Here is a 20,753-nt window from a genome sequence, read left to right on the forward strand (position 1 = left end):
TCATGTTAAATGTAATGATACGGAATTTTTTAATATCATTAAATTATGTTGAAAGTACCAAAATTTATTTATATTAGTAGTTCGCAACCAGGAGTGAATTTTGCCTTCCACAAAACACTTGACAAGGTCAAGAGATATTTTTGATTGTCTATACTCGGGGAGTTACTGGAATCTAGTGGCAGCTGCTAGGGATGCTTTTAAACACTCTACAATGCACAAGGCATCCTCCCACAACGAGGAATTATCCACCATAAATGTCAAAAGTGCCAAGATACTATTTAGATTTTAATAATGACTAAATCAATGATAAATTAATAAATTTGCTGCCCAAGTGTCAAACGTGACACTGACTGAAAAAACATTCATCTGGGAATAGTGAGGTCCACTTGCAGTCACCTGCCAAACAGACGTGACCTGGTTTAGCTCCAGGTTGAGTCAGAGACTTTAAAGTTGGTTGGACTTCCATAATGATGTCATGTACAAGCAAGGTCTGAAGCAGATTTGTTGGCCCAATCTGCTTGTTGAGAAAACAGCTGGCAGCTGAGATTAAAGTGTCAATACTTTATTTGAGAGGTGCAAGAAGATGTCTGCCAAGAACAAGAAAAGGAAACTTGAGACAAAGACAGACATGTAACAGCTCACCGTGAGACACTGTGAGGAGGCTGCTGCTTTCTGAGGTGCCACAGTAAGGTACAGCAGCTGACTTAACAGGCTCGTCTACTAAAACATGGGGGAGGCTCCTGGAAATGTGACAAAGGGAAACTTTAGTCACTTCTGAAATTTCATCTTTTGCCACTGGTCACCGTTGTTTTGCGCCCAGACATACTTCTGATTGGCATCATCTCTTCCTTTCTGTAGCTTTAAGGGTCTCAGACTGCTGACCTTGTGATTCATCGAGTCTGGATGTGGTGGGAGGACCAAGTCCCTGCAGGTGAGCGGCTGTCTGGCTGGTTGTGAGGGGTTAGTCCCCTGGCGGAGGCAGTGTAGTCCCATAGGCAGGTATGGCTCAAGAGATAGGGTGAAGCGTAAAGATTTGTTTAATAGAGAAAGTAGGGTATTTGTTTGAGCTGTATTCTAAATATTTCTGGTTATTTTCCTTCCAGGAACTTAGTGGGGTTATAGTTCTTGCCCATTGTGGTGGCTGGATGGGGCCAGCTGTCTAGATCTGACCAATGTGTTGTGAGAAGAAGTCAGGTGTGCGAGAACATTTAATCGCCAATGGGAGACGTTCCAAAGTTCTATCTCTCGCTTAGGAATGGCAAGTGCATGATTCAAGATGGTGGCTGCTACAGCAGCCTGGGTTCCTAAGTGATGGTTATAAGCCTGGGTTCCTAATTACTCCACCATCCTGACCTACAATGCACATGTTGCATGAGTTAGTGCTAAAATCCTCTTGTTGATGTAGTTGCTTTAACTCTGGGTATTTTGGAGGTATTTGTTATTGCAGCATTAGCTAAGCATTTGGTCTGATGATATTTGCATGACCATCACCTAGGAATAAATAATAGAAACTTAAGGTATCACAAATGCTTTCAAGTTCACTTAAATATATCCCTTTTCCAGTTGCAAAGTAAAATGCAACACACTTAATGGAGCAATGTCATTTATTCCAAACATGGCAACTCCTTCAAAAGCACATGTATTTAAAGAGTGAAAAAATTTTCCAAACTACTTTTGCTTTTGAAATGATACACTAACATTCAAGCCTAATTTGGGCTCATATCTTTCTGAGTGCAAAATTAGGGACAGTGGGTCCAAGAGGTGTTTTACAATTAGTGATGAGAGTTCAGGTACACAGTGGTTTCATTAGGTTATATTTATGTGAAGGGAAAGAGAATAATAATATTTATTACACATTCTGCTCTAGCAATTATCAGGAACTTTTGCATTTGGACTCTCAGTTATTCAAAAAATGGAGGACGATTTTTGTTTTACAGATGTGAATACCTAAAGTTAGATAGACTATAAAACTGTTCCTAAGTCAGAGATGTGTTAACAGCCAGAGGACTGGTATTTTTAACCTTACAGAGAAGAGAACTGGATAGGCCTACTTTGTGCCACATGTCATTCAATCCTAAACCTACCCACATCTACATCTTTGCCATAAAGATTGTTAGTGCCATTTGACTATTGAGAAAATTGGAAATGCTGGAAAGTTTTCAATTTTGCACAAAATCCCATCTCTGTTAGGCAGCATTTCTAGGATTTGAACCCCAACTCTCTCTGTTTCCAAAGTCTACAGCTATCTGTGATATGCTTGCTGCTCAAACTGGACCACCAACATAGACATCATTAAAAATGCAGTATTTCATGCCCAGCCTCATTATTACTGAATATACATTTTTAACAAGGTTCTTGGGTGATTTATGCATACAGTGAAGTTTGGGGACCATTACACTACACCAGATGGCTTGTCCACAAGCTCACATGGGCCTATTATTCCTTGATGTTATACACCACTTTGGGTGTATATCCCAGAGAACAATTATTTCCTCTTCTCCTGATATTTCTCCCAAATACCTGGGGAAAGTTGTTTGCCACAGACACAGTATCTGTATTTATAGGATGTTTACCTCAATGTGAAATAGAACTGAGTGTTTGGGTTTCAGTCCAAGGTGTGTCCAATCTGAAATCTCTCCAGGGAGTGAGGCCAATTTGGGCTGTGGCCTTAAAGATCTGGCCCACGTCTTAAACATGCTTGGAGCCGTCCCAAACCCTCAAGAACGTGAGTCAAAGCCCTTTCCAATTTGGTCTAATGGTTTAGTATATTCCTAATGTTCCAGATACCATTTGCAATAACTGTCAACAAGTGGTAAAGCATTACGCCAATTAAGTGGCTTTCCGTATTACTTTTCATTCAGCACAGTTTCACTACATGCCTTCAATGTGCAGACACCAGGGAAATGTAAAATTGACCAGAACACAGTCTGTGTTCTAAAAAAGTTCACAATCATGTTGGAGGTATTGCTTGATATAAATAAATAAGTGGGTAGATTTACAGTGGTCAGTATAGTTGTACAGTGGGAGTACAGTTGTATCAATTATATCAAGTATGTGCTCTACTCACAAATAGCAGAACATCTTGTCTCTGTGGGATTCCTCAGCCTGATTTCCCCTGGGGAAAGTGGTAGGAAGAAGCCAGAGGTGCCTACCTGTACCGAGTGTGTTGGAAAGATTTATTTAGCATGCACATTCTATCACAGCTTACATAAGTACATAAAAATGTATTAAGAGATTTTGGTGGGAAAAATAATTTTTGTGCATTAAAACTATTTCGATTCCTCTGGATAAGTGAGGTTCTATAAGGTATACCTTACTTGTATAAGGTTCTATAATGTCTGACCCTGTCACGGTTCCCAAGCAAAGCTACTGAAGGCCCATTTCTCGATTGGGGTAAACTCTGGGAATATCTAAACATTATACAGGGCTTATTTTTAACACTCAATACTTCCGTCAACAAGGTATATCTTGGAAAAGATAGCAAATGAATAAACAGAAGCCTTGTAGCACTTGTAAAATTGTAATGATTCTATTTTCATTTTCTACACTAAAGGTGTCTTTGAATACCATTTCTTGAAAAGTAAAGCATAAACTGATGAAATTCTCCTTTGGGAGACAAACAATTCCCAAACAGACTCTTCCCATAAAACTAAATACTTTTAAAGCTTTGAATATATATATTTTTAGTCTCCTTTAACTTCCAATGACAGCTTGAGAGATAGCAAAGAAAAGGTTACTTGGCAGAAACCCAAAAGTTGAAATATTTTCAGTTGACTTCATTTTTATTTCTGTCCAAAGTTTGATCATCTTTTTTTTTTTTCTTTTAAGACTGCACTGACCTTCATGGGTGGACCAGCAGTTGAAAAATTTTCAAAATAAAAGGCAATTCCAATCATGTCTACAATATACGGCCTGCTCTCCGGAAGAACATATGTGAATAAAATGTTCTTAATGGCGGTTTGGTAAGATAATTGTATGAAATACAGTAATGACATAATTGAGAAACAAAAAAGACAATAAGGGGTGCTCTAAGGTGGATGTATCCAAGAATTTTGCACTAGCATACCACACACGGATCCAAAAGCACACAGTGTAGGGTATGTTACTTGCCCTGCAGACTCTCAGGAGAGTTAGGTGTTTTAAATAAGTTGCCAAAGGCGTAGGGTCCTTATTTATTGAACTGCTACTAACTTCATTTGGTGTGGGTGTTACATGAGGATTCGTTAATCAGTGTTTGTAGAGTACACCAAGGATGAAGAGCTCTAAACATTAACGATCACCACTTTCACATTCCCTGGTCATGCCTGCGGTGATTTCTGCATGGAGGGTAAGGATAGAAATAAGCTTTCATACTTCAGCAACACATTCCTTAAAAGGTGACTCTTCAGTGGATTAAACAGAATACAAAATGGAAACTGGGAGATGAGGGGGTCTGCAAGGGTTTTAATTATATACATGGGGCATTTTGATGATTGACAAATGAGAGCGGGAAGAACACAATTTACATATATCTCTGGCCAAATGAAGTTTGTTTGGTCAAATAGTTTAAGAAGCAAGATTTTATGCTGTTTAACCCTAAAGACGACAGATAAACACGGCTTCCTATTAGACTATCAATATTGGCTTGCTTTCTTTAAGTTGTCTACAAAGAAAATATCAGTTCTATCTATCTGTTAATAGGCCACTTTTCCTTTCGCAACATAACTAGTATTGGCTTTATTTTATGGGATATAATAAATTCTCAGTTCAAAAGGAACAATTACAGGCACTGAGTTCTATTTTTTTCTTTCATTGAAATATTTTGAGGACTTAAAAATAGAAGTTTTGCCTCCCAGGACAACACGGATGAAAGTTCCTCATATTATCCTTAAATTCTCTCAAATGTTTTTTCAGAAATAAACCATCCGTCCCAATTGATGAGATCCATAAAAACGGGTACCACACTCATTGTCATGATTTTGTCATTCACCTAGCTTTAGTTTGTAACTCAAAGAGGAAGTTATTTTTTTTTCTTTTCAACTAGACATATGTGCCTTAAAGTATAATGAGTTTTAGCAAAAAGAGCTTTCCTGCTCCTGTCGTATATTTTTAAAGTTTAGACTTATGTGGAAAATTCTATTTTGCAATTGATATACGTACAACATATACATATGGATGGGATCCAGTGAGTTTGGTGGGAGAGCTAGACACGTTCAAATTAGCACTCATTACTAGGAGCACAGATCTTGCTAGGGTGCCGTCAGAGTCTGTCTGGAGAAAAGATGGCGTTGAAGGTGGTGAGACTAATCACTGCAACGTCCCTTAGTGTTCCCCAGGAAACTAAGGAGACGTGACAGCAGCCTTTTTTTTTTCTTTTTTTTTTTTTTTTTTGCAGTTTTTGGCCAGGGCTGGGTTTGAACTCGCCACCTCTGGCATATGGGGCCGGCGCCCTACTCCTTTGAGCTACAGGTGCCGCCCGCCAGCAGCCTTGAAAAGTTGCCAGGGAAAAGAATCCAGTTTCCAAAGAAAGACATGTCTGAGGTGATCAGAGCAGACGTGTGCACACACCACTCACTTGCAATCTGCCCAAGCTTCAGGACCTTGGTGATTTCTTTACACCTTTAGATCAGTGTGCATTTTGACAGATATTTAAAACAAATAAGCAAACTTGTTTATGTAATAGTGGTACGTGGAATTCTCCTGCTTGCTACAGAGAGAAAAGAAATTGGAGCAAAAGAAGTTTATATCTGAGAGTCACTTCCCAGACTATAGCTTAGAAAACACCAAAGTAAAATTATACACACACACACACACACACAAATATATATCTCACCACATTGAGTGACAAAACGGTAGCTGTCATAACGTGCCAGTTAACATGTCCAATACAAGCTGATCGTTGAATGTCCCCCGGGAAAAGAAGACAGAAACATGACAAAGAACAAAGAACTTGGATCAATAATGCTTGGGGAAATAAGACAGAGAAGGTTATTTACTTGCATTGATCCACGGCCGCCGTCGCGTAAACTTGGCCTGTTTTTCTTTTGTTAACCTTTAAGCCTGAGTATACTCACAGGCAACCAGGGAGCCAACTAACAGGTGTAGATTAAGGATCGAACGAGGTCACCGTACCTCTGTCACCGCCAGGCACCCATGTAACAACATCCCTGAAGAAATTTAAACATCAATAGCCATAATAAGGGCAAATTTATCAAGCTGGCCAGCACTAGCCGGGAGCCCGCCTGCGTCCAGCGGCTTTGCCCTTGCTAAAGCTCAATTGATTCGGACATTCTTTTACTAGAGTTGATTATCAATTGTGACATAGAAAATTTGTTACCTTCCAAGTGCTGAGAGTACTGTAGCTAGTGGAGTCTCTGAAGTGAAAACACCTGGATTTAAGTTCCTCCTCACTAGTGGAAAGAGAGTGGGAGGGAGACAGTCTCACTCTCCAAAGCTCAGGCCAAGAAGAAGCCGCCCTTACTGGTCACAGTCCCCGCTTCTCCCAGAGAAGAGGAGGACTCAGACAAGTTGAAAGGACTTGTTGAGCTGAGAGTTAACTGTGCTCTTGAAGGCCCGTCTGGAAGTTGCATCAAGTGAATTCTTACAATTGTTATTCCTGCCACCTGGAACAGCATTGCCCAGCCAACCTCCTTCCTCTGACATCCACAGTGTGAGGGGGTTTTTCTCTCTCTCTCTTTCTCTGCCTTGTATTATGCTTATTTCTCTATCTTCTGTTTCTTCCCTATCAGATGACAAACTCCTTGAACACAGAAGTTTCGTCTACATTTTTCTGTATCTTTTAGATCACTTCCCACAATACCACCAATGTCAAACATTTAATAAAACCTCTTGGTGTATGAGTATATAAGTGAAGAGTGAAATATGATAATTCAGATATAGATAATAATTTTAAAATCAGGGATGAAACAATTTATATCAGGCCCTACCACAGGCAAAACTGCACATAGGTAGTCCAATTTCTGAAGCTAGACTTTATTTTCTGGGACTATCTCTCCATACTGGGACTGTCTTCTCTTCTCCCCAGCGGCATCTCCAGGCTTCTCTTCTGTACATGGGGCTCCCTACGTACCACTGCTGGTCCTCACAAGCCATGAGTCATTTGTACTTCAGGGTAACCCAGTAGTGCATCTTCAAGAGTAAGTATATTTGCTAACATTTTGTTAAGAATATTTTCATCTCTGTTCATGCGGGATATTGGTCTGTGTTTTTCTTTTCTTACCAAGTTTTGGTTTTGGTATCAGGGTAATGCTGGCTTCATTCAGTGGTTCATTTATTTTTTATTTTCTAAAGTGTTCGGTGGTAAATAATGGGCCACCTTGTAGCAAGTCTCATATACCCAAAGTGTTCACTGGATTTACTGAGACCTTCACACATACAACCTGCTGGCGTGCATAACAGCCATGTGGTATAAGCCTTTCCTCCACTGTTAAGGAAACTGAGGCTTATGTGGTTCTCGATTAGCCCACATACACCCAGCCACGAACGGGATAATTTGGGCAAGAACCAGCATCTTCTGACTCTAACCCTTGTGCTTTGTGGATGCATCTGGTTTTTAATGTGTATCCAAATTGTGCTATTGTGGGCAAAAGAGAAATCATACAAGAAAATATGGGACTTACCCTGCAAAGGACTGGAGATGGAAGAATCAGGGAAGCTGTATGCATTACAGCAAGTGTAGCTGGGTGTTGCTGCAGCTCAGAGCTGCTCACAGAAGCAGATGGAGCTGCAGAAGGAAACTACAGAGACCACCCCATCCTCCAGAGCCCCGAAGGGTAAGCAGTTTAACAGTTCATCACCATCCCAGCTGTAGAGGACCTCATCAGCTATTTCCTCCACCATGTGCTATGGTGGAACCTGGAGTCCCTATGAAGTGACGGTGATCTGTGGCGGGATGATCTGCATAGCTGAGCACACCAGGCCCCCCGGGGTGCACAGGCAGGTCCAGCCACACCCGCCCACCTCCCCTCCCCTTGCAGAGAGGGTCTGCTTTGTACAGTCTCATAAAGGCCCGCAGTAGCCTCTCGCCGCAGTGTCTGGAGAGCAGCTGTTGTCCAGCAGTGTGTCCTTTCCAGAAACACATTAGTTTTTCAGCCCACTCTTTCCAGGCCTGCTATCCGCATCAGGAAAATGAAATAAATTGAAAACCCCAAACACCTTTCTAATGAGCACTAATTGGTGAGTCTGCTGATGAGTTTTGCAGAAAGGCCAAGCTTGGATGGGGCCAGAGTAAGGAGACTTTTTCCCCCTTAACCGCTGCCCCCCAAGGAGGCAGTAAATGTACCGGGTGACACACAACATTCCAGTTGCTTGTGTCCTGCCCCTGCACACAAAAGCTGCAATGTCTTGGGCTGTCACAGAGGGGTTTCCTGAAGTGATGCTTCACCTAAAGATGATAAAATGCAAAAGTGAACTCTTCCCTTTCAATTTTGTTGGATTTGGTAACAAAATGGTAGACAATATAGTCTATACAGTTGTAAATGCCTTTCCGGGTGATCCAGAAGGGGAAGGAGTCAAAAATGCATTTCCAGTAGACTCTGGGGTGAAACAATCAACATGACCATTTCTTTATTCATGCATTTATCACAGACTTCCTCATAATATTTGGGGGGCCAGACTGACCTATGTGCCTTCAGAGCAGTGCACCTGGCTGGCATAGTCCCACCGTGACCGCTTCTCAAAAGAATGATAGAAACATTAAACATAATCCACAAATAAGTATGACTTTTTCATTTACTATAAATTGTGAACAAAAGAGAGAGAGAGACAGTGCTATATGATAATAAGGAAATTATTTAAAGTTAAGATTTAAGGAAGTTTTCTCAAAAGAATGACTACTTAAACTTTAGATGTGAGTGGAATTAGAAGGTAGCCAGGCCAAGAATGAGGAAGAAAGCAGGGTATAAAGTCTTTGAAGGGAAAAAGAGATTATTGAATCGGAAAAGCTGAGGGAAATTAACTGTGGATGAGAGCCCAGAACAAGGCAAAGGGCGGGCGAGACCGTGGTCATCGCCAGGCAAAGAGCAAGTAAAGGCTTTGTCCCATGTGCAATAAAAGCTCACTCAAATATTTGAAGTAGTTTGATGACATGGTCAGGTTCATGCTTTTATTAATAATAGTCACTCTGGGCTGATCTTTGGGAATAGGAGATTGGTAAGAAAGAAAGCATGAACTCCAAACAGGAGACTATTAAAATAACCAGAGAAGGAGGTGATGAGAGGTCAGAGGGTAGGAGATATCCCACATGCATCCACTATCCGGGGTGAGGATAATTTAACATCTTTAGAGAGATAAGAGAGGAATCATACTTTAAAAAGGACTAGGTTATGTATGTAGCTCTGTATTATTAAACATCTTGAGAAAGAAAAAGTGTGATGGGCTAAAGAAAGAAAACTGAGGGCGGCGCCTGTGGCTCAATGGGTAGGGCGCCAGCCCCAGATACCAAGGGTGACAGGTTCAAATCCAGCCCCGGCCAAACTGCAACAGAAAACCAGCTGGGCGTTCTGGCGGACACCTGTGGTCCCAGCTACTTGGGAGGCTGAGGCAAGAGAATGCCTAAGCCCAGGAGTTGGAGGTTGCTGTGAGCTGTGTGACACCAGGAACGCTACCGAGGGTGATAAAGTGAGACTCTGTCTCTACAAAAAAAAAGAAAGAAAGAAAGAAAGAAAATTGAAACTAATCATTGAGAAGTTTGATGACTGGGATAGACAGCTGACGAGTAAGCGTGTCAATGTGCTGAAAATCAAAGTTCACGCGAGAACTGCACGAAAAGGAAGCAACGTGGTAGACATCCATGATACTTTCCTCTACCTCCCTTTAAGGAGGGATCAGTGTAACCTCCCGGTCTATATTAGGCAGAGGTGATGAAGAGAGGCAGTAAGCTATTGCCTTGCTCCCGCCTGAAGCCAGCTCACGCTGGTCAACAAGAGAACGACCTGCTTCTTTTTGTCATTTCCTTGTAGTGTCCAGACAAAACCCTGCTAATGGATGAAAGAAGTACAACGTGGACACGGAGCCACATGATTAATTAGCTACACTTGAAACGGAGCAGAGACCCCTCAGAGGGGCCGGCTGGGCCCCCAAGCATGGAAAATCTTGAGTTCCTTCAGGGGAAGTTCCGGACACCTGGTTAGCCTTGAAAAGTGAATGGCCAACCTGATGGGAACAATGGCCCTGGAAGCAGGCCAGACTCATGAGGTGTTTGGTTGCCTATGGAAACTAAAAGATGGCATCTTAACATATGTTCTTGAGTTATTTTTCAGAACCCCCCACCTGATGGAGAATGCAGATAAGGGTGAACTGAGAAATTGAACTCTTGCTATTTTTTGTTCTAAATTTCCCCCTGAGGGGCCTGTCACACCCATCTTAACATTTAAGAATCGCTGAGTCCACCCCCACCCCCACCCCCTTGCAGGATATCTCACCTTTTAAAGCCGTCCGTGTTTAACCTCCACGTACTGATTTGCAATTTTCCCCGTCTGAAATGTACCCCTACCTTAAAAATCCAGACTTGTAAGACACCAGGGAGTTTGAGTTTTAAGCTCTAGCTGCTCATTCTCTTTGCATGGCGCCTTGAAAATAAAGCCCCTTGCTGCCGCTGCAGCTCTTGGCTTCTGTGTTGGGCTGGGCTGGGCTAGGCTGGTGAGCAGACCCGAGTTCGGTTGGATGACATAGTGGCTATGACTTCCTGAGGAGGAAGAATAAAGTGCAGGTGGATATATATCTAAACATTCTCTGCCCAGGTTCAATTTAACTAATCTATACACTTCATTTATTCCCTGTTTTTTTTTCTTATATGTAAACAAGCCCATTCCAAACTCTAACAGTATTTGCCCATGTGCATCAAGACAGACAACAAATGGCTCCACCTTCAATGTTTTCATTTTACTTAAGCTATTTTCTAAGTATAATGCTGTTAACTCTATTAACTTGGAAAGGGATCTCCCAAAGCCCAGATAGGCTGCTACACACAATTCAGGCTTTACTGAAATCTTAATCACGTTTGGTCACACCCTGGTTTGTAAGTGGGGCCCAGATTCCAACTCAGGCAGGCTGTCTATAGCATCCACTCCTGTGAAGATCACCGTCCCATGAGCTTAAGGCTCTAACATGGCGCTATTGGTATGTGGGACCCCGTGATTGTGAGGGTCTATATCCTGTGCATTAGAGGGTGATTAACGGTGTTACCTACTGCCCTCTCCCCATTAGCAGCCCTCGCAGATCCTGCCATTGTCTCCAGGGTGGAGTTGGCATGGGCACCCTTGGTGAGAAGTACTGGGCTATGGTATCCACCAGAAAGCTAGAGCAAGGATTATACTTAGGTGGAATATTCACACCATTCCATTAACATTTGTGCACCATGACTTCACACTGTTACCATGCCCCAGTCAACACAATAAAAGAAGAAAAAGACATATTATCTATACAAACCTACCACTACTTTTAGCTATCAATTTGTTGCCCCAGAAACCAAAAAGCCCCATTTTGATGCCTTCTATTTTGTCTTGGTAGAATTTTAAAAGAAGGCACGTGCTGAAATAAAGGAAGAAGAGAAAGCAAGGCTGAGGAGGCCTGGGGAGAGAGCAGGCTATGGCACGTGCCCCAGGGAGGGTGGGGCAGCATGGCGTGCTAGTCAGATGACACGGTGGTGACGGGTGGCACTCATCCTGGCTGAGGTTGCTAATCATGTCTTTGTATTTTTTATTTCCAAAAAACTTTCAGCAGAGACTTTGGCCAGCTTCCTATCAATGGTCCTGCCAATATTCCTTCAAGGGGATCCTCTTTTCCTGTCCCTAGCACACACCTTGATCTCAGTGATCTGAAAACTCCCAGCTGCTGTATTTCCCCAGACTGCAAATAAAAATTAATTCATAAATTTAGTAAGCTAAGAATATGCAAATTAACAAAGTATTTGGTGGGAACGTTTCACAATATATCTCAAAGGGAAGAATGTTCCTACCACTGACTCAATGACAATCCAGTTTCTAGGAATTTTTCCAAAAGTAATAATTGCATAAGGACGAAAAGATGTAATCAGCAGTGTTACTATAATATTAGAAAACAGAAACAACATAAATGCCCTCCCTTGGGGATTGCTTTGGTATTTGTGCATACAGGCAATAGTTTATGACATGACTTTATAATATCCATAATATATTGTTATTATTATTTGAGACAGAGTCTCATTATTTCACCCTGGGTAGAGTGCCATGGCATTATATCTCACAGCAACCTCTAACTCCTGGGCTTAAGCAATTCTCTCACCTCAGCCTCTCAAGTAGCTGGGACTACAGGCGCCCGCCAAAATGCACGGATTTTCTTTTTTTTTTTGGTTTTAGTTGTCATTGTTGTTTGGTAGGCCCAGGCTGGATTTGAACCTGCCAGCTCTGGTGTACGTGGCTCCCAGCTGATAATATATTATTACATGTAAAACGCACATTGTGAACAAGCATGTATGGTGCAATTTCATTCATAAAATATTCTATATTGGAATAGAGATATATTTCTTTAAGACCATTTTTCAAAGTATAGCCTATAATAATCTCTAGTCAGTGATACTGGAATGATCCTATGGTTTTCTTTATACTTTTTAGATCAGTTGACTTTTCTACATTGAGCATATGTATATATATTGTTTGAGAAAACAACAGAGTAGTTTCCAAAAGAATCAAAATGGTCACATGAATGACAGCGACAGTCGTGCTGAAGATAAAGTGCTTTGTAAACTGGGTAGAGAAACTTTGATTGTTAGGTTCTCCTTCTTTGAGACAGCTAAGTCCATTTCATACATGAGAGGGCTGACTCTTGGGCTTCTGGCCTAAAAGTGGAAGCCAGTGTTCTTTGCATGCTTGAAAAACTACTATTGAAAACTCAAACAGCTACTTTAGCAGAAGAAATAATAATAATCAACTCTGCAGCCAAAGTCAGGACCTGTCTGTGTGTGCATTTTTCTAGCGTATGGCTTCCGCGTGGTAGGGTACCGGCAGGCCTCCCTTGCCCAGAGGCCTGGTACGTTCTGACCTGCTCAGAGCCCTGGCCAGTGGGCCGCTTGGCACCCTTCCCAGCAGTCTCTGCTCTCGACACATGACATCTATCATTGCTCTAGTCAGAAAGATGACACTTACCTGATGGGTGGGCAGAAGCCTCTTCTCTTACCATATGCTGGGAATTGTCAGGGGCTGTTCACGCCAAGACTGGCTACTTTTAGTGCCAGGAAACAGGCCTTTCCCCGAGCCTGCCAAAAAAATACAAATAAAAATTTTAAAAGAACCAATTTTCACATATCAAATTTTGCATTGAGCAGTTGTGTAACAATCAACGCAGAGCAGAGAATTATGGACATTTTTCTGGCGTCGACATGCTGAGCACAAGAAAGGAGTGCAGTTCTCATCTGTGAAATAAAAGAGGGGGAAAGCTCTGACCCGCAGAAATATTGGGTTTAGGCCTAGCGCCGGGCAGAGACAGAGTGGGTGGCCCACCTGCCCAGTGGAGCTTAGTGAACAGTGAAACACCCACTTGGGGTGGACACCACAGTTCTCCTGTCTCCTCACTGAGTCCTTCTCAGAGGTTGAGACATTATCTGAGGACAGATCCTGTTGAACACCTGTCTCTTGTTTGGGCGGACAGGGCAACATGGGGCCACCAGCTCCCATTGTTGCATTTGTGCGGTTAGCCGATTAGATGGAGTAGATGGGTATGTTTTCACGATATCACACAGAATCAGGAAACAGTTGGGGTCCCTGGTGTCGCTAGAGAGAGAAAGCCACTGTTTGTCACTGAACAGAGACTTCTGTGCAATGGGGAGCAAGACAAGGGCACCAGCCTGTGATTCTGGGGGAGATTTCCAAAGAGGGACTCAGAAGGAGTCACAGTCCTGAACATGAAGTAGAATCACTGCCCGGGGACAGTTTGGGTGGGTGGGTGGGTTCCAGATGGCAAGTCTCCCTCCCTGGACTAGGCTTGGGGACCCAGGCAGAACAGAAGGGCAGAACTCAGCTAGGAGGTGATAGGGAAAGAGGATAAATCTAAATTCATGGAGTGAGATGGGCAAGGCAAGAGGCTGCCACGTGAACAGAAGGTTCATTGGCCTGCAGAAAACAGGGGAGACACTGGTGGTGGACAGGGTCGGGTGGCTCAGAAGCAAGCCCAGGGAGCCAGTCCGGGACTTCATCCAGCACTCTCGAGCAAGGACTCCTGGGCAGGCAAAGATGCTGTCAGCTACGTGCCTGTCAGCTCGCAGACCACAGCAGGTCATCTGAACCCAGAGCAGCCGCATCCCAGCTTGTGCAGCTGTCTGAGGTTTCCGCTCCTGCGGGTTGTTTGTTTTGTGTTTCCACCTGGTGTGCCCCACCTCGCCAACTTTTTATAGGAGTGTGTGTGAGCGTGTGGGAGGGCGTGCTTGTGTATGTGGACTTTTACGATACATTGTTAATTGTTCCCATAACAAGTGTAGGCTCTCAAAACATACTTTGAGACTCTTATCTATGACTTCCTTGGGTGTTTAACTATTGTGGGAAGGTGGAAACACGGAGCTGTAGTCAGAGGCAGCATGCAAGCTCCATAACCTTAGTCCTCAACTTCGTGGGAAGTGAGAAGTATTATAAAATTTCCTCTGTTATTATGGGATGCTCAGGACTTAATGATTCTTTTAACCTCTCTTTAAAATTCCAAAAGCCAGTAGGGGAAAAGTGAGTCAATAGAAAAGTCCAGATATCCCAGTAACCCTGGTGTCAGGCACCTGAAGACAGATTCTGGTTTAGCAATTTGCGAGCTGGGTGTCACTAGGGCCTTCGGTGTCCTCATCTAGGCAATAGGCAAAATAATAGAACACATCTCAGAGAAAGTGCTTCAAAGAAAATTGCCTATGATTTGACAACACATATTTTTTAATCTGCTTACATAGCTAGAGGCATTTAAACAGAGTTTACAGACAAGTAAAGGCAGACTAATAAAACATTAATATCCATATCTTATAATGGTTTCCCGTAAGTCCATATGGAAAGAAAATGAAAAGATATGAGGAGACAATTCTCATATGTAAATAACTCAAAATCTATAAAATGATATTAAACATTGAAAAATTAGAAAACTGCAATTAAAACATAATCACATTTCTTTTCTAAGAAGCTGGGAAAATTCTAAAAGAATGGTATTCCTCATGGTAGCCAGTAGGTTAGCACAAAGGCTATCCCCAGCAGTTTGTGGGCAAATAAAAATTATCATGGCTTTAAAAAAAGTTTCTATTTATTTTTTAGTTGACACTTTATATGTATTTGGGGGGCAGGATTTGATGGTTCCATATGTGGTTTTTGTTGTATGACGATTCAGTCAGGGTGGTTAACGTATCTGTCACTTCATGCAGTTATCCATTTTTCATGGTGAAAACATTCAAAGGCCTCTGTTCTACCTATTTTGTAATAAACAATATTTTGCTGTTAACTGAAGTCACCCTGCTATGCAATAGGACATTGGACTCTCTTCCTCCTTATCGTAACTTGTTGTTCACTGATGGATGTCTCCACATCCTCCTCCCTTCCCCACTCCTTTCCATAGTTTCTGGTGACCACTGTTTTACTCTCTGCTTCTATAACACCAAGTTATTTTTTCCCTGTTAGGTGGACTCCACGTCTTGACTGTTGTGAACACCACGGCAGTAACACCAAGTGCAGGTGTCTCTCCAACATGCTGATCTCATTTCCTTTAGACGCATACCTGGTAGTGGGGTGGCAGGATCATATGGTAGTTCTATTTTTAGTTTTTGACCAACCTCCATACTGTTTCCCATTTACAATCTCACCAACAGAACAAGTGATCCCTTTCTCTACATCCTTTTCTTTTCTCTTGTTGATAATATCCATTATAATTGGAGTGAGGCAGTATCTCATTGTGGTTTTGATTTCCAGTTCCTAATAACTAGTGATACTAAACTTTTTTTTTCATATGTACAATAGCTTTTTTAGAGAAAATGTTTATTAGAGAAATGGAGAAAATCTCTTTATTGGAGAAATGTTTATTAAAGTCTTTTGCCCATTTTTAAAATAGGGTTATTTCTTGTTTTTTTCTTCTGTTCAGTTGTTACAGTCTGGATATGACCCTTAGTCAAAAATATAGTTTACAAATATTGTCTACCATTTTATAGGTTATCTCTTTGTTCTATCAATAATAACTTCTAACATGAAAAAATTTTTTAGTTTAATGTAGTCCTATTTTTCTATGTTTCCTTTTGTTTCCTGTGCTTTTGAGGTCTTATTTAAAAAATTCTTGCCCCATTCAACATCATGAAGCATTTTCTGTATATTTTCTTCTAATAGTTTCACAGTCTGGAATTTGACATTTCAGTCTTTAGTTCATTTTGAGTTAATAGCTGCATGTGATGAAAATAGGCACCTAGTCTCTTTCTTCTACATGTAAATATTCTATTTTCCAAGAATCATTTATCAAAGAAACTGTCTTTTCTTAATGTATGTTCTTGGCACCTTTGGCTATAAATGCATGGATTTATTTCTGGGATATGTATTATGTTCTCCTGATCCATGTGTCTGTTTTATGCAAGTACCATGTTGTTTTGGTTACTATAGCTCTGTACTATATTTCAAAGTTAGGTAATACATGGCCTCTATCTTTGTTCTTTTTGCTCAGGATTGCTTTAAATACTTAGTATCTTTTGTGTTTCTATACGTATTTTAGTTTTGTTTTTTTTTTTTCTGTGAAGAATGCCATTGGTATATTGAGAGGAATTGCACTAAATCTGCATATCACTTTGGGTTGTATTGTCATTTTAACAAAATTAATTCTTCCAATTCACTAACATAGGATAGATTTCCATTTGTGTCCTCTTTAATTTTTTTTAATATTTCATCAAAGTTTTATAGTTTTCAGCAGAGAAATGTTTCATTTCATTTGTGCAGGACATTATTCAGTATCTTTTTGTGGCTATTTTAAAAGGATTTATATTCTTGATTTCTTTTACAGGTAATTGTAATTGGTGTACAGAAACAGTATTGATTTTTATTTGTTGATTTTGTATCCTGTAGTTTTACTATACTTTTTTTTTTCTTAATTCTAGAGGATTTTTAGTGGAGTCCTTTTTTCTACAGAGAAGATCATATCATCTCTAAAGAGGAACAATTTGTCTTCCTTCTTTCCAATTTGGTTGCTATTTCCTTCTTTGTCTTTCCTAATTGCTCTGATTGGACTTCCAGGATTATGTAGAATGGAAATGGTAAAGGAGACATCCTTGTCTGGCTTCTCACCTTAGAGAAAAGCCTTCAGCTTTTCCCTGTTCAGTAGGATGCTAGCAGTGAGATTGTCATATATGGCCTCCATTGTGTTGAGGTAAATTTGCTGAGGTTTTTTTTTATGCAGGAATGTTGAATTTTGTGAAATGTTTTTTCTGTATCTATTGAAATGGTCATAATTTTTCGGTCTGTTAATGTGGTGTACCATACTGATTGATTAGTGTATGTTAAACTATTCTTACATCTCTGGGAAGAATCCCACTTGATCACAGTGAATGATCTTTTTCAAGTGTTTTTGGATTGAATTTACTAGTATCCTGCTGAGAACTTTTAGCATCCTGTGTTTATTAGAAATATTGGCCTAAATTTTGTTGTTGTTGTTGTTGTGCCCTTGTCCGGTTTTGTGATCAGGATGGTGCTGGTCTCTTAAAAGGAGTTTGGAAGTATTCCCTTTTCTTCAACCTCCTGGAATTGTTAGAAGAAAATTGACATTAATTAGTTCCTTCTTAAATTTTTAGTAGAATTCAACAATGAACTGATCAGATCCTGGGCTTTCCTTTGATGGAATACTTTTTGTTATTGACTCCATTTTCTCACCTCTTGTTCTGTTCATATTTTTTATTCCTTCTTATGTCTTTATAAATTTCATTTAACCATGGTGGTTTGTATGTGTCCATGAATTTATCCACATATTCTATTTGTTGACCAAAATGTTCAAAATGTTCAAAATAGTCTCATCTGATCATTTGTAGTTCTATAGTTGTAATGTCATCTTTGTGATTTCAGATTTTATTTATTTGAATCTTCTCCCTTTTTTCTTTTTTTTTTTTTTAAATATGGAACACTTCATGAATTTGTGTGTCATCCTTGCACAGGGGCCATGCTAATCTTCTCTGTATCATTATAATTTTAGTATATGTGCTGCCAAAGCAAGCACCTCCCTTTTTTCTTTGTTTAGATAAAGGCTTCTAGATTTTGTTTATCTTTAAAAAAAATACAATATTTCATTAATCTTTTTTGAACTGTTTTTTAGTTTTTAGTTTCTATTTTGTTTATTGTGCTCTGACCTTTATTTCTTTCTTCCTTCTACCAATTTTGGGTTTAGTTTGTTCTTGTTTGTCTAATTCTTTAAGGAGCATTATTATAGTCTTTGTTATAAAACTTTCTTCTTTTTTCTTGACTAGGGCTGGGTATGAACCTGCCACCTCCTGCATATGGGACCAGTCCCCTACCCTTTCAAGCCACAGGCACTGCCTAACACTTTCTTCTTTTTTGATGTGAATGTTGATTGCTACAAACTTCCCTGATAGAACTGCCTTAATTGTGCCCCATGGGTTTTGGTATGACATGTTTCTATTCTCATGTGTCTCAAAAGATTTTTAAATTTCTCTTTTAATTTCTTCATTGAAAAATTGAATATTCAGGAGCATATTCTTTTACTTTCTATGTATTTGTACAGTTTCTGATTTTTTCTGTTGTTGATTTATAATTTTATAAATTATTACACAATTTTCCGTGTATCAGAAAAAATACTTGACACATGTCTTTCTTCTTAAATTTTTAAGACTTGTTTTGTGTCCTACCATGTTGTCTATCCTGAGGAATAGTCCACGTGAGTTGAGAAGAATGCATATTCTATAGGTGTTGGATGAACTGTTGTGGATATGTCTGTTTGTTGCATTTGGTCTATGGTACAATTTGGGTCTGATGTTTCTTTGTTGAGTTTTGTCAGAATAATTTGTCCTTGATTAAAAGTGGGGTGTTGAAACCACCTACTGTTATTGTATTAAAAGCTGTTTCTCCTGTTAGGTCTAATAATATTGGCTTTGTATATTTAGGTGCTTCATTGTTCGGTGCATATATATTTATAATTGTTATATCCTCTAACTGAATTTATCCCTTTATATGACAACCTTCTTTTTCTCTTTATACATTTGTGACTTAAGTTCTACTTTATCTGATAAAAAGGTAGTTACTCTTACTTACATTTGATTTCTATTTGCATGAAATCTTTTTCTATACCTTTAGTCAGCCTACATATATATTTTATTTCTCAGCCACTCAATATTATTTAATTATAGAGTTTAATCCATTTACATTCAAGATTATTATTGACAGATAAGGACTTACTCCTGCCATTTCATCCCTTGATTTTTGATTGTTTTCTTGATCCCTCATTTCTTTCTTCCTTTCTTATTGTTTGCCTAAGTGGTTTGATGGTTTCTGTGGTGCTAAGTTTTGTTTCCTTTCTTTTTTTCTGCCTCTGTTGTAATTTTTTTTTTTTTTGTAGTTACTATGGGGCTAACATAGTCTCATAGTTATACTAGACTACCTTAAGCTATTAGCAATTAACATTGCTTGTATAAAAATACTTTAGACTTTTTTTCTCTTCTCCACAATTTATAATTTTGTTGCATTAATTTATTTCTTCATCTATTGTGTGCTTGTTATTCACTACTCATAGATCTTATTGTTTCTGACTATTTAGAATTTAAAACATTCATACAAGAGGACTGAGGGACTCACAGAGAATTTGACAATACTGGCAAATTCTGAGCTTGATTAATGACTTTACTTCTACTGGTGAGTTTTATACTTTCACAAATTTCTATAACATTAATTATTTTCCTTTCACTTTGAGCTGTAGTACTTCCTTAAGCATTTCTTGTAAAGCTAGCCTAATGATGATAAATTTCTTCATCTTTTGCTTGACTAGGAAAGTCTTTATTTCACCTTCATTTCCAAAGGATAGTTTTATTGTATGTAATATTCTTGACTGACAAGGTTTTCTTTCAGCACTTTGAATACCTGAGTATCATCCCATTCTTTTCTGGCCTTCAAGATTTCTGCTGAGAAATCTGCTGATAGTGTAACAGACATCGCCTTATATGTAACTTGATCCTATTCTCTTGAGGCATTTAAGTTATTGTTTTTTCAGTTTTGAGTTAGATTTTTGTCTTTTGACAGTTTGATTATAATGTGCCTCAGTGAGGATCCTTTTATATTCAATTTGATTAAAGACTTTTGAGCTTCTTGGATCTACATGTCCACATCTTGCCTGATACTTAGAAGTTTTTAGTTATCATTTTGTTAAATAGGTTTAACATGACTTTCTCTATTTCTTCTTTCTGGCATTCATATAATGCAAACATTTGCTTGTTTAATGGTGCCCCATAACTCCTATATCCTGTCTTCTTTTTTTTGTTATTGTTTTCTCCCCTCTTCCTGAGTTATATCAAAAGACTTGTCTTTAAGTTCAGAAATTATTCATTCTGCTTGAACTAATCTGTTGTTGAAACTTCAAGTTTATTTTTTACTATATTTGTTGCATTCTTCAGCTCAAATTTCTGTTTGGTTCTTTTCCATGATATCTATCTCTTGTTGAATTTCTTATGTAGATCTTGAATTGTTTTACTGATTTCATTAAATTGTCTGTTTCTGTGAGTTTCCTTAAGATTATTATTTTGAATTTCTTTCCCCAATCTTTATATATATTCTTTTGGGTGGTCTATTACTGGA

The 20,753-nt window shown here is 39.6% G+C and overlaps 1 non-coding gene across 1 annotated transcript; it reads right to left on the bottom strand.

Moving 5' to 3' along the window:
- Positions 1 to 18,064: 18,064 nt before the first annotated feature.
- LOC111724961 lies at positions 18,065 to 18,171 on the bottom strand. The gene has a single exon (XR_002773160.1). It is a non-coding gene; the product is annotated as a U6 spliceosomal RNA (small nuclear RNA).
- Positions 18,172 to 20,753: the final 2,582 nt, after the last annotated feature.

Source organism: Otolemur garnettii, unplaced genomic scaffold (assembly GCF_000181295.1).
Source record: "Otolemur garnettii isolate 467f Iridium unplaced genomic scaffold, OtoGar3 scaffold00029, whole genome shotgun sequence".
NCBI lineage: Eukaryota > Metazoa > Chordata > Mammalia > Primates > Galagidae > Otolemur > Otolemur garnettii.